At 33.1% G+C, this 14,664-nt stretch overlaps 1 protein-coding gene across 3 annotated transcripts in view; it reads right to left on the bottom strand.

Annotated features, from left to right (window-relative positions):
* The window catches only part of Con (leucine rich repeat protein connectin), a 123,115-nt gene that overhangs the window by 48,431 nt on the left and 60,020 nt on the right, over nt 1–14,664 (bottom strand). For 2 of the 3 annotated variants that reach the window (XM_077405069.1, XM_077405068.1), the window contains one exon: nt 14,341–14,428. The exons of the other annotated variant lie outside the window; for it this stretch is intronic. The gene's annotated coding sequence lies outside the window, so the exon portion shown is untranslated. The remainder of the gene's footprint in view (nt 1–14,340; nt 14,429–14,664) is intronic. 3 annotated transcript variants of the gene reach the window in all.

The following is a 14,664-nucleotide window of genomic DNA, read 5'->3' as shown; positions in this document are numbered from 1 at the left end:
ACACTCTTTGCGAACTATTTTCATTAACGAAATTATAATCAAATTTTTTATATTCAAATTATATTTATATTTTTTTTTATATATATTATAGTAAAATTATAATTAAATTTAAATATCTACATTAAAAATATTTTATTACAAATGTTCTCATTTATAAATGTTCTTTTCATAAAGTGTTACAATACTCGATAAGTTTCAAGCAGAGGAAGTCCGCTGCGTTAATTTTTAAAGACCATTCAGCTGTAAGCTGCCGATAATGTCTATATTCAAGTAATAACTATTATCAATTGGAAATATTTGCAGCAAATATAAAAAAAAGTTATATATTTATATATAATTCTTCTATCCACTTAGATTTAATTAAGCAGAAATTATATCAGCGCTATGTCGTGATAACCTTCTATGTTATAAAATTAATATCTCATAATTATGTGTCTCATGTGTCATATACGCTCATGAAAGCCTTCATAAATGTCCTAGGTCCACACAAAATCCGTGACACGACTCAATTCACTATTACGCGCATCTGAAGCTCAAATCGTAATGGACACCGTCGTATTTCGCGTTCAACGCGGCCCTTCGAAGTCTTCGTTTATGACCGGCTCGCTTTTACGATCCTCCGACGAGTAAGCGGCTGATGTTAAGGGGAATATACCCTATACATGCCGTTATATTTTGATTCGAATTTTACAACTTAAAACATTCAATTTAAAGTATTTGAACCTACTATAGCTATATTAAAATTTAAATATTGAAGTACAACACTTTTATTACATATTCACATTAATTAATTAAATCGAATAAGACCATTCATGTATCAATACAAAAGTATTTCTGTTATATTTTATGGCAATCAAATAATTGACATTCCAAAGAAATCTGAACAAATTATTCAATTTCTCGATAATATCGACATTATCTTGCAAATGTTGTATTGGTATTTGTTGCGGGAATAAACATATGTGTATATGTTATATATCTGTTTAATTGCAGTACGCGAATCGATATTAAGTTCAGCATCGGCAGTCGAGAGAAGGGATGGAAGGAATCCTTGAAAACCCTGTCGTACGGTGTTTGCCATGCCCGTCCATCCGTCGTTCCATCCATCCATCCATCCACGGGGGCCACGGCACCCTTTTTCACGTCGGCACACGAGCGGGCCCCGCCGAGTAGTATCGATTTTGTCGACGGAATAAAAAGGCGATTCGTTTCTCTTTCTCGCGACGGCGACGGGGACGAGTTTGCATGCCAACCTCGTAAACGCGATCCATGATTCTTCCGCGACAGTGGAGCGATTGTGATGCCGGAAATCGGGCACTCTTTACGTCCTCTGACTCCTGAGTGGGTATATGGGAAAATAAGCGCAGCGGAAAATGGCAACTAAGCCGCGAAGCCTTGCCTTTTTGAAGAAGGAATCGGAATGTCCTTCAAGAAATTAAGCCCTTAATTTTCTGTGATTTTTTTGCGAGACTGAGGTGTCGGGCGCATAGTTAAAAATCTTTTAAATAAAATAAATTAATTTAAATAAAATACGGACATTGCTATTTATTGCCGTGAGCGTCTGCTTTAATTAAAATACATATATAAAACGCCAGTCTAGTCCGCGAGTGCACTATGTATAGAGAAACTCAGTTTATAATTAACATTTCTTTATATATTATTTCTACTCAATTTACTCACACACATATGTATGCGCGCGCACACACATAAACATAATGACATTTTAAAATTATGTAAAATTGCGGGCATCAAATTATTTTTTATAAAGCGACTTTTGGGAAGCAGTAATTAAATTAATATAATATAAAGAATTTAATATATAAAAAAAGACTTAATTTATCCTGATACATTTTCGTGCCAATAGTTTATCTATACATTTATACACGACGTCTTTTGTGGAATGTAATATAAAAACGATAAAAGAACAATTGCTTCTAAACTGAAAATATAGAATAAAATAATCAATTTAGTGAAAACGCCATTTTCGGTCAAAACTGGATCTTTTGGTAGTCTAATAATATTATTCGCGTAAATTTTGTGTACAATTCATCGCCTTAGCAATAAAATAATTTAATTTTGAATATAACTTTGTTTTTTGAGAAAAAATTATTTTAACGAACAGAAAATTAATAATGTATTTACATTTCTTTTTTACTCTGAAAAATCTCGATTTTGAAGTGACAGCAGCTATTAATACCTAAATAATATTCTGTAATATATACAGCATTTTATTTTTAATAAAACAAAAAAATAATATTAGTAATTCAGGAAGTTACATATGAGAAACATCGAGAAAATTTTTATTTTTAAATAAAATATTGCATTTTGTATTTTGAGCTGTTGTATTCAATAATGCGTGTAAATAAAGTCATTTAAATATAAATATAATATTATTTTCAAATTTTTCAAATAATATTTCTCTAAACCGTACTCTCGTGGTTAATATTTTATTCCACGTTTCCAACTTATTTTTTCAAGAGGCATCACTCCCTGCCCATTGTATCACGCTTTTACTCTATATCTACGTGTTGTAAGTCTACGTCTACGTAAATGGATACGCGACGTGACGTTTACGAAAAGCGAAGACGATGAGCATCGATGCGCTAAAAGAGACACAATACACGAGAGTTATGCGAATTGACATTAAAGAGAAACAACGTCGATCTTTATTCTGTAAGAAAGCTTGCGGAAGCGGAGAACCTCGCGGAGTGCATGCAACGTCATCGGCTATTATAGTTGCGCGCAATATTCCGAGCAAAGGCGGCACGATAACGCAGTGGTTTATCAGGAATTCTTTTCTTGCGAATAAATCGCAGTGCATGGGTTTTTTCTCGGAAAAAGAATTACCTCGATATTTCACCTAAAGAGAACGGAAAATTCTGCTCAAATGGTGAGCTCTGAATGTATTTAAATATATAAAATTTACATTATTATATTGTTATCATATGTAGCCTGATTAAAAGTTTCCAAGTATTAAAGGGTATATATTGTTTTAAAGAGATGTAATATACTCGATCTCACTCTCATTTGTATGTATATAAAGTCATTGATATACCTACAAATTACACAGACAATTATAATAATAATTTATAAACAGCAGAATTTATTTTGTATTATATTTTATTACCAAAATAGAATATGTCTTAACTCTATTTCGACATGTTCCTTTCTAAACCATTTACCATACACACACACAAAACAAAGTTTAAAAAAGTCTATATTTGCATATTCTTGTTTTTTCTCTTAAATTCATGAAATATGAAAATATTATTGAAAATGAAGTTACACATACATGATTGAAATGAAAAATCGTAGTAACATTGAAATAATTCGAACCATTTTACTTCATTTCTAGCAATATGTCTGGTTTTTTTTTTACGAACAGAATTTATTTAAGTGTATTTTACTTCTTTAGATATTCTATCTACCTCCGCGGCGTAATATCCGTCGTCGCGAATTGCACATGCTCTCTGTATTATACTTGCGCCAACGTAAACCACTTCCTCGGAATAAAAATCGATGTGTTTTTCTTTAATGTCAATTCTAATCATTCGATAGTACATCTCTTCGTCGCCTTCGCTTCTCGCAGATGTCACATCGTGTATCCTACTAAACGGTCTCTTTTCGATCCCCGTATGCCAGCCGTCGGAGAAAATCGAATCTCGTCCGAAACTAATTTCGTGCCTTTGTAGAAGAGACGTGCACCATTACTGCCGAGCGAGAGGAAGCGAAAAGGGAGGGCATGAGATGAGGGATGGATGGATTCCTAGATTTCCGATAGTATTGAAATCCGTCGAAGTGAAAAGCAAATTATGTGAACTCTCTTTCTTCCTCCTTCTTCCTCTTTCTCTTTCTCTCTCCCTTTTGCAACGGAGAGAAAGGAAGAGAAAGAGAGAGAGAGAGAAGGAAGAAGTGGCGAGTCCTTTGATGTTCTCGCTGCCGAAACAAAGTGGCCCGCATGCTCTCGGGGACGAGATCCTTGCGTATGATACGCAATCCCGAACCAGTAGGTGACTCTCATGCCCTTTCTTGTACCCTCGAAGTGCTCCGGGAAATTATTAAGTCAACTATAAGCGGGGAGAAACTATACGCTCGCACAGGGAACCAGGAGTCACATCAAAGTAATTGAAGTGTACTATATTTGAGAACTTGAGAAAAAATAATTTTAAGTTGAAAAAAAAATTGAATTTCTGTAAAGCATGTTACTTTTTTACAAATTATGCTGCTGAAATGGTGGAGAACTTAATCGCGAACTTCGTACTTGAATGGCGAAATCCATGATTAGACTGCTTATTTCAAGAAGCAGGAGAAAGATATGGATTTATTTAGCTTATTTGAATTTATTTATCAACAATCTCAGAAGGATTATTTATTATTATGCGGAGCGCTTTTTCTAAACACATGCACGCGTGCGTTATCGCAAAGCGTGGATCAAAGTCAACATACGGGAGAAGTGGGGTATATCATGGAGGCGGTGCCGACGCAAAATGGCGTCTTGACATGCCTATGGGACAGCAGATTGCCTCTCGTGTAATTTTCGCAAAAATTAGCCAGACTCCAACAGGCTCGGCCATCTTTCACGGAAGGGGCCATTTTGAAGGGTTGAAACCGCCGCCGACGGTTTCACGCTCCGATCGGCCTAACGAGGTTTCGTTAGTCGTCCCTTCACCCTGGCATTCGGCGCCCACCGCCATCGGCTTAATTGTATAAATATTAGATTACGCGTAGGGTGCGCGGCTGGTAGCATAACTCCAAAATCGGACGCGAATTTTACGCTTCGCTGGACGGATTTATACGCGGAATACAAATTCGTCGGATTCACTGAAAGTTAAATATTTTCTCTAAGCTATAGATACTCCGAAAACAAAACACATTGAAACACAACGTAAAAACCTAGAAATAACTTAAAACACATTTAACACCAGAAAAACTGAAGTAAATATTGTATCTCTCTACATTGATGTTTATGAAGAGTAATATTAAAGTTGTTTAAAGTTAAACATTAAAGACATATTAAACATCATATATATAAAGAAGACGTTAATTTGAGAAATTTTATGTTCAAGATTAATTCCATTATTAAAGATAAGTAGACACTTAATAGTCACTTATTAAAATTTCATATTGTTGAACAAAAATAAATTTTCAAGCTACGGGGAAAATTGCTTTAAATTTGTCGACAGTATGTTATGTATATAATACTATGCATGTATGTGTGCCACTATAATGTATACATGTACGATATATGACGAACATATTGTACGAAAATTGCAGTACAATCGAAAAAAAACTTACATACAAATTAGTCGAAAATGTAGAATAAAAACGGTTTTAAAAAGTCGACTTTAAAAATAAAAGATTAATAACATGGTTGCATTTTTTAAACTTGAGCAATTTTTTAAAGATTATAATACGTCAACAGATTTAACTTGTCAACAGATTAACTTGTTAAATATTCAAATATCTATTTAAAAAATATAACATTTTATTTTATAAAAAATAAACTGATATTTTTTTATACACAACTGTTGTGGCAAGTTAAATTATCTTAAAATTTTTTATTTTTTTTTAATAGAATAACTGTTATTTTCATATTGTAGCCTCATACGCTGCCGCCGAGACAAATTCAACAATATCATACTTAAAACAACATAAATGTGTTCTCAATTTTCTCTGTTTTTCAAAGTTATTTTTAACTATATTTTTAACTGCATTTTCGAGTGACTTTAGCAAGAGAAATTATTTCTTTTTTCAATTGTACTGCAATATTTAATTTATATATATTTAATTAATTATTTAACTTTTAATGTATCTTGAATCTCTCTAATCTTACATTAGTGTAAAAAAACATAAAAAATTAAATATAAAAAGAATTGCAAATTAGAGGAAAACAATACAATTACTTTTGACTTTTATACTCATAGACGTATATAATAAACTGAGCATTCCCATTGGAGAGCTTTCGGCAAGATCTGATTGTGACAATTAGAAAAAGAAAGCGTTTCCGCAAGCATATATCTTCTGTCCTTCAGATCTTACCGGAAGCTCTCCGCACAATAGCAATGTTCAGTCTATTATACGTTTATACTACATACCATTTTATATTGACAATTGAGCAGACAATTGAGCGACGCGCGATAGGGACCTCTTGTATCGAAATACGGTGCTTATTTATCACATTTAATATAACGGGGATACGAGCTTGTACGAGTAAAATTCGCGGAGTTCGCCGATCGACGAAACAGGTGGGTGTCGCCGTGCTTGTGGCGGCTCCATTCAAAACCGCCTCTCACCCTCGGGCTCACTCTCGGGTTGTAAAAGAGACGCCAGACATAACCGGGCGCGTGTTACGCCATCAACGACGTATACGTGTGATTTATCCGCTCGAACAGGTGTCAACGATACGCCGGTTCTCATGTGTGAACGACAGGTAGATGGCCTGTGACACGAGACCGACGTTTTTCCTTTGCGCTGACTTTCCATGTAGATTTGCTTCCGCAACACTACATTTCGAGGGCGAACGCACGTCGCGGCGCCGATCGTCGCCCAATTGCACAGATTTTAGAGTCGTTGCACACACACAGACGTAGAGTCATTTTTCGATTAACAGAGAGATCGAGCTTCTCGACCATAGAAATTATAAAAATTTTAAATTTTTTAGATTCTTATAACGTTGTAGAATTATTGTAATAATTCTAAAAATTTAAAAAAATTACATGTTATTGATTATCAAAATATATATTTGTAACTCATTGTAAGAGCAATTTGGAGCGATTTAAAGAAACAACTGATATTTTATACACGATCTAATAATAATGTTTGCTCGCGTCATCGTTCGCTATTTTCTGCATCAGCCATGGTGTTTGCATCGCGACGTCACGTCTCTTATTAATGGATTCCACACCACATACGTGAGTGTCTGCTCATCTCATAATCAAGTGCAGAGCACAGTCGGCTGACTTGTTACTCATACGAGGAAGATCGAAAGATAGCAACGACCCGAGAATGTACTCTCGTGACGCATCCCCGAGCCGACAGAATTCGCATACGAAATGCACGCCGAAGCATTTTCTTCGCCACTCTTGAGAAAAGTTTGCTTTGTTAGCGGAGCGCGGCGAGCTTTTCCTTGCCAGGCTGGACGTAAAGTTGGAGGAGATTCAGTTCTCGACCCACCGAGCTAAAATTCTTGACGTTTCTCCATACAAAATTACCGTTTCGACCACGGAAGGAGGAAGGAAAAAAAAAAGAAATAAAGAGAGAGAGAGAGAATTTGCGAATACTGTTACGGTAGTCCTGGACGTGACTATTCCTCTTTTTTTACGTTTTTCATCGTTTTACATTTACGTTATTTTGTAAAAGTTTGACAAAACTACAGAATTACTCATTTTTATTCACTTCAAAAGATTTTGAGATTGCAATTTTAATTATCGTCTTTACATTAATGTTAAATAATTTTTGCTAAATTTTACAAACCCTTAAATATAAAATTTATATAAATTTTTAATTAATTCTCTGATGATGTATAAGCAATAAATAGTTTATTTAATTTATTCTAATTAGAAAACAGATGAATTTTTATTTGCAAAATTTTTAAATAAAACTAAATAATTTTTCTCCAAATGCTACAAATTTCTTAATAATTTTTCACGAATTATGCAAACATTTTCAATATTTATTTGCGAAGTACGTCGATAAATTGCAAAATTTATACGCAACAACCAGTGTTCATCGAATGTGTAGCGTTTGCTTTCATAATCGAATTCGCGCGACACAACGGCAATGACTACGATGCTACAATTTGCATCTCTGGCGCAATCACCGGAACAACGTACATCCAATCCGATTCTGCTGATCAATCGGGACGAACTCCTCGGCGAAATAACCGGTAGCTGCAACAATGGGCCGAAGATATCGATCGATAATAATCCATTGTCGATCGATCGGCTGGCGCCGGAAGAAGTGTATAACGACCGGCGCCGTTATTAATTGCGGTTACTATCGCGAAATTGCCCTTTTAAATCATGCTCGGTATGCATCGGCAAATATTTCACCAAGGGAAGAGAAAGGGAAGGGTGCGATGGCTTTTCGCAAATGCGTCGATCGATTCCGAATATTTATGCGACGTCGATAATTAATCTCGTGGCGAAATAACGTAGATAGTTTCTTGGAGTATGAGCAAATTCTATTTCTCAGGAAACATTTTTCCATAATAATGGATTATTGTTGAATAATTGTGTATATAAAATATTATATTTATACAGAATTTTTTAATAGTATTTCCGAAATAAACAAAAAATTATATGTGTGTGTGTTTTGTCAATCATTACTTCTTAATGACATATTCTTTAATCTGCAATTTGCAATTACTCTTTTCTCAACAAAAATATCGGAAGACATTTATCTTAATTTTCCAATCTTTAACATCATATATCTATATAACTGTAAGCTATTCAAATTAAAATTATATTAAAGTAAACTTTATTATTTATCTAAAATTTACTAAAAGATGTGTAGCTTTGTAGTATTTTGTTGGACTTTTTAAAGTGTATTTCCTAAAAACTTTTTTTCTTAGTTGCTCATATAACTCGATATAAGTAAAAACATATTTTTTCTCAGTTTTATATTCTATAATATATGTTAAATTTTAAACATCCATTTCCCTCATAATATGTACCTACATAATTACATATGGACTTTTTATACTAGAAATGATTTCTATAAAGTAATCTGCAATTTTTTAATTATGAAAACAAACTCGTCTTCTACGAGTTTCCTCACAATTTCTACGTTTGTATAAATTTGCTATTACTTGAAAAATCTCAAATACCTTGCGAGGCTTTAAACATACTATTACATGATGTGTACTTAATTGTCATAAAAATGTTTGTACACGTTTTACATTTCGCAAAAATACAACTTTTAAAATATGACATCGCATATATGCAACGAAAGGCAATATCTTGATGTATGCTTATGCATACGCATACATATGTATTCGAAATTGTTATTTGCGTTACTCGCAAATATATTTTGTCGGCATTGATAACAAGACTCGCTGCGGGATGGTCCGTTCTTGCGAATCAATGACATATATATATAGACGGGATTTTGCTTGTTGTTCTGGTTTACAATCTGGAGTGCGTCCAAACGGCCGAATCCCGACCGGGCCGGATATCTATTGTCCCAGCATCCCGGACCGCCATCTCACCGAGCGATAACATCTGGCTGTCCCCTTATAACGACACCTCGAACGCGCCCGATTATTTGCCCGTCCGGGCGTTTATCCTCGGGAAATCGATTCGTCGCGCGTAGATCTTACCTTACCCCCTTGTGTAAACTGTAAGCTACAACAAACGGCTTGCTACCGTTGCTTGATTTCGAACAATGAGGACCAGTATTGAACTGGTTAAATTAGTGTAGGAAACCTAATTGTCTTTTTTGGAAACGTGAGAAATATTATTGAGAAATATATTCTTTCATTTATATATTCATTTATGTACTATAATTTGTTCTTTATAAATAACAGAATGACATTTCGTACACAATGAGGCAGTGCATTAGAAAAAAAACTGTGATCAGCGCGAATAGTATGCAAATTAAATTGCGGACAATTATTTGCAAAGTACGAGTGATGTTGAATGATCGTCGAAGTCGATCTTTATTCCTCGTCTCTATTGTAACCACTGTCATGATCATTAGTGGCTAGTGGCGGCAGCACGCGCGAGTGCACTGAAAGTTAATGGTCGACTATCATTTTTCCGCTATTATCTACCGGCGAACTATTAATATTCGAGCACTGGTCGAGCGCTTTTCTCATGTAACGAGAGCGTAAAACGGGCCATGCTATCGCCGTATCGCATATGGCGAACTGAAATAATTACATGCCACGCTTAAACTATTAATTATCGTAAGGAATAATTGCTAAACGCATAATTGTATATATATTGCTTCAATTAAATTGTGTGTAAATGATCGAAAAATCCAATAATAAATTTAATTATTAAACCACACAATGAGAATTCTAAGCATACAAAATGATGCAATTAATTATACACAATGATGGTTTAAAAGTTCCAAAATCCTATTAAAATACAGCCCGTCCAGGAGACTGACTAAAGAATATAAGCCTGTCATTTATTTCCCCTCCCGAAGCTTAATTCGTCGAAAAGAGTAAAGAGAAAAGAAATTTGCAAACACAGAAAGAATATATATATTCATTGATTTTAAATACTCTGTGTATTTATATAACGTGTGGTTTAGTTCACTAATCATGCAGTATGTTATTTCGTCGCGTATATCGCGTTGGAGGTAAGGGAACAACGTGTTCCGTGCATCGCGAGAATATTATTGCCGCCCGAGTAACTTCAGGAATGGAACTCGGCGATGCACCTTGTCTTCCATATTCATTAAACTATTTAAAGCGGCCATTATGGCTTTTACAACGGCACCAGCCGTTGCAACACCTTCCAACACGCCCACGGTGAAATTGTTACACGTTCAAAAACTTGACCAACAATTTATTAGTGCATTCGCATTATTCTCGGCAACTACAGCCGAGACGTCATATTCTTTTTATATACCTCTCCTGTTCCCCTATTATTTATCATTTTTCTTTTTACACCGCTCTCCTACTTGTTCACATTTGCGTGACCGCGTGACATGTTTTACCCACATTCTCACTCTACGCATGGGTCACGTAATCACGCAAATGTGAGGTAGAGAGCAACAAGGGGAGAAATGATTACTTTTTTTTCTTCATGCGCGGCAGATGCCATAAACATCTTAACATCTGCTAGATATAAATTCTAGAGATAAAAGAAGGAATCTAAGTTTAGCACAGATTGTTTAAGAAATCTTCAGAGATGCTTTAACACTTTCCAAAAGATATTCTCAAAACGATATTATTTAACAAAATAAATTGTTCACATAATAATATCTAATTATTCAATATCATTTATGAAGAGAGAAATCTGATTTTCAAGAATATATAATTTCTTCTTTTTTTTAACTTTAAGCGATTCATGTAATTCATGCTCAAATGATTCATGTAATACCGTTTATATGATTGGAAGCTAAATAGATTCCAGCTTTATGCTGTCAACAACACTCGCGATCCGCTTCGGGCGTTAATGACGACTCTTAAATCGACTATACTCTTGGCTGATATCCACTTTATCCCCGTGTCCGCGACACACGCAACGACAAAGCCGCAATTGCAATATACACCGAGAGTGCACGGGACCTTTCATTTCCGCCGAAACCGCCGCCCGGTCGCGGTGACACCTTTTGCTCCGCGCTTTTGCTGAATTACTTGCGGCTGATTAAATCCCGTCCGGTAATGCAACATCAAAGAATATTGAAGGATGTCTGCCGATGATGTCTAGGCGGACGGTGAAATAAAATGGATATGCAGCTTAGTCATAGATGCATAAGTTTATTAAAAATTGTCCAGTATGAGAAAAAAATATTCCATTTGATTATTTATTTATGAAAAAAAAGGTTCAGGATTTAAAAGACAGATCACTCTTGAGAAAAAATATATAAAAATAAAATAAAATATAAAATATAAAATATCAATGAATAATATCTGTGTATATATTACGCTATGGCAAAATATCTCGCGTTAAATATTCTTTTTTCGATTATTATTTAAGGTATTCTTTTCACGGAGGAGCGTATTTTGTAGGCGCTTAAGCAGGGCCTCAGCAAACTCTTGTATATTGCATTAAACTTATAAAAAATCAAGTTATAATTGATTATTATGTTTAATTATAAGAAAAAAGTGAAAATATTATGTGCATTTAGAAATTTGTCATTTTTCGGTAAATTTTACTGTCAGAACAATATATGGCAACGCTGCGCTTTTCAGGGCGCCGATTGTAAAATGTGAAGTTGATGACAAAAATGTCAATGTAAGTGTCACGTTCATTAATCAAAGAATATTGTGACATTTTCTTTTTATCAAAGAGAAATTTTATAATAATAATAAGTGATAAAAAACATAAAGTGAGGAGTAATGTGAGCAAAAATAAAGGAGAATTTTTTAAATTATTTTTTTTAAACATAATAAATAGTTGATAATAAACCGTACGTGATGAACTGAAGTGTGACATGAGCGCACAGCGTTGCCAAATAATTCCTTGAAAGTCGCCATTAAAAATATTAATCTATAAACCACATTTCAAATCAACTTGTAACATAAATATTTTGTTTAAATATTCGGTGACTCTGTATTTTTATCGGCCCTATCAAAAATATAAAGTTTAGCGAATATGTGTGTGTGTGTGTGTGTGTGTGTGTGTAGCGCAGTTAATATTTAATATCTTAAGATATTTGATAAACAAATTATTACATTGAAATATGGAAAATAGACTTTTTCGATAACGTCACATATAAATATCGAATTTTCAAAGTCATAATTTTTCTTTACATGTTCGGTAATGTGGTTTAATTTTTTTCTGGCGTAAAGATATGCATTTTAACTTTCTCGTACCAAAAAATCAGTTAATTCTTAAGACTTTGGTGTCATGAAAGGAATACCTTAATACCTTTATGTGCAAAAAAATTATGTGGATTTATCCGAACAAGGCACTAAACCAACATTTTTTCAAATATTTTCTTAGTTAAAAGTTTATATATAGGGTAAATTATTTAACGTTTTTACCCAATATATATCTATTCTATTATATATTATAGTAAAATATTATAATATAAGATATAAATCAGAGTACCACAAACACCTCAGGCTCAAAAAAAAAATTAGCGATACTGTTTGTAATGCATGCCAATGGAATTATTTTACTTAGCGAGCTATTATACGTCCAAGTAGCTATCATCGACTTATCATACAGAAGTTGTGTTAGTTAGACAAACAGCTTCTTCCACTCTCTCGCCTTAAGTCGTCGTGTGTAAACAACCAAGACTTATCCGACATCCGCATGCGGGCACACCGTTTAAGTATCGTAAAATATGTAGGTATCGCTCGCGCCCGATGCGAGTGGGTAAAATCTTCGTAAATCTTAGCTTATTTAGCGTTAGGTCCATTTCTCAGATTACTTTTCCTTTGTTATAAAGGTGTAAGTATTTATTATTATTAATTACGTACTATACTAATTAAAGTATTAATTAGAAAGTTAAATAGTTTTACAATTAAAATTTAATGTCTTTAAAATAAAGAACATAGTGTTTTAAGTGCAAAAGTTTAATGATTTTCGTAATCAGAATTTAAAAAATAAAAAAATTACAATTAAAAAAATCCTTATATCGTAACTACAGTTTAATGGTTGAACTCCATCGGCTTTAATTAGAATTCTTTGTTCGAGTTCAATTACATGCAGCAAGAAAGAGTTTCCCGCGGTATATGTATTTAGCAACCAAATTTCGAAATGCAGAGAACATGCGACAATTTAATTCCGAGGACTATTTAATGTCTGCGTATGTTTGCGCTTTTTTGTTTCTCAAAAATATTTAAAAAGATAGAAATTCAAGAGATGAAATTCATCGCAAAACACTTGCGTAGCGGTTTGTTTATATATTTCATGACCGTTTTATGTGCATGACTATAATAATCTGTGTAATAATAAAATTTAATTTCAAAAGTAACTTTTTATAAAATTATTACATATAAATATAAAGCAAGTATCACGGTTGTCAAGATAAATTATTACTCAAAATGCACAATACAATTAAAAAATTGAAAGACGCACAATAATAAAATAAAATAAAATAAAATAAAATAAAATAAAAAATAAAAATAAATAATAAAATTAAATTAAATTAAAAAATTAAAAAACGCACATCATGCAAAAAAAATATTATTAACTATGCATAATTATTTTTTTTTTAATTTTCATGATTTTATCTATTTTCTTTTTATTTATCATTTATAAACAATTATTTTTTAAAAGTCAAAAGTCAAAATAGAAAAGTCCTTAATATATATAAAATAGATACGAGAAATAATAAAACAAAATAAAATGACATTTTAAAACATTCTAAACCTATTTCCATCAAAATCTCGAAAAAAAATTTTTTCACCATTACAAAGCTTCCTCTATGAGGAAGCAATAAAATTAAAAAAATTTGATAATTAATAAAAATATAGTATGTATAGAGTATATGTATAGAGTATATAAATTTATATGCAATTAAATTATATAAAATAACAAATATTGTCTAAGAAAAGATAATTAAGTATTTTATTAATTTTACATTTTCTCCATTTTTTAATCTTTTAAATTATTTTTTTCTACATTGTATGATTGTTGACTTATTCTATATAAGATTTTCTTTTATTTCACACACATGCTTTGACTTTAAGACAAACATTCTTGTACTCACCGTTAAGTTTTTTACTTTCCTTCGCGTAGTTCAATATCCTGGAAATTTAGTTTCTGGTCGCTGCCCCGATCAGTTAACTGCATCCAACCTGTACGAAAACGAAGGGCGATGAAAAAAAACAGCGCTTCGCCTGTTCCGTAATTAATTCGGCCATTAATCCACCGGTAAATTAAACGGGAGATAAGTCGAGCACATGGGTGATTATTAATCACACATATCGCGGTATCAATTTTTTGGGATTTTTAATTTTATGTTTTTCTCTTTCATATATATTAAAAATACATCCATTAGCCTATTAAAAATAGAAATATATAACGTTGAATA

This window comes from Temnothorax americanus, unplaced genomic scaffold (genome assembly GCF_048541705.1).
Source record: "Temnothorax americanus isolate GAGA-0224 unplaced genomic scaffold, ASM4854170v1 Scaffold2, whole genome shotgun sequence".
NCBI lineage: Eukaryota > Metazoa > Arthropoda > Insecta > Hymenoptera > Formicidae > Temnothorax > Temnothorax americanus.
Note: the sequence above shows the minus strand (reverse complement) of the source record. Positions and strands in the feature narration are given on the sequence as shown.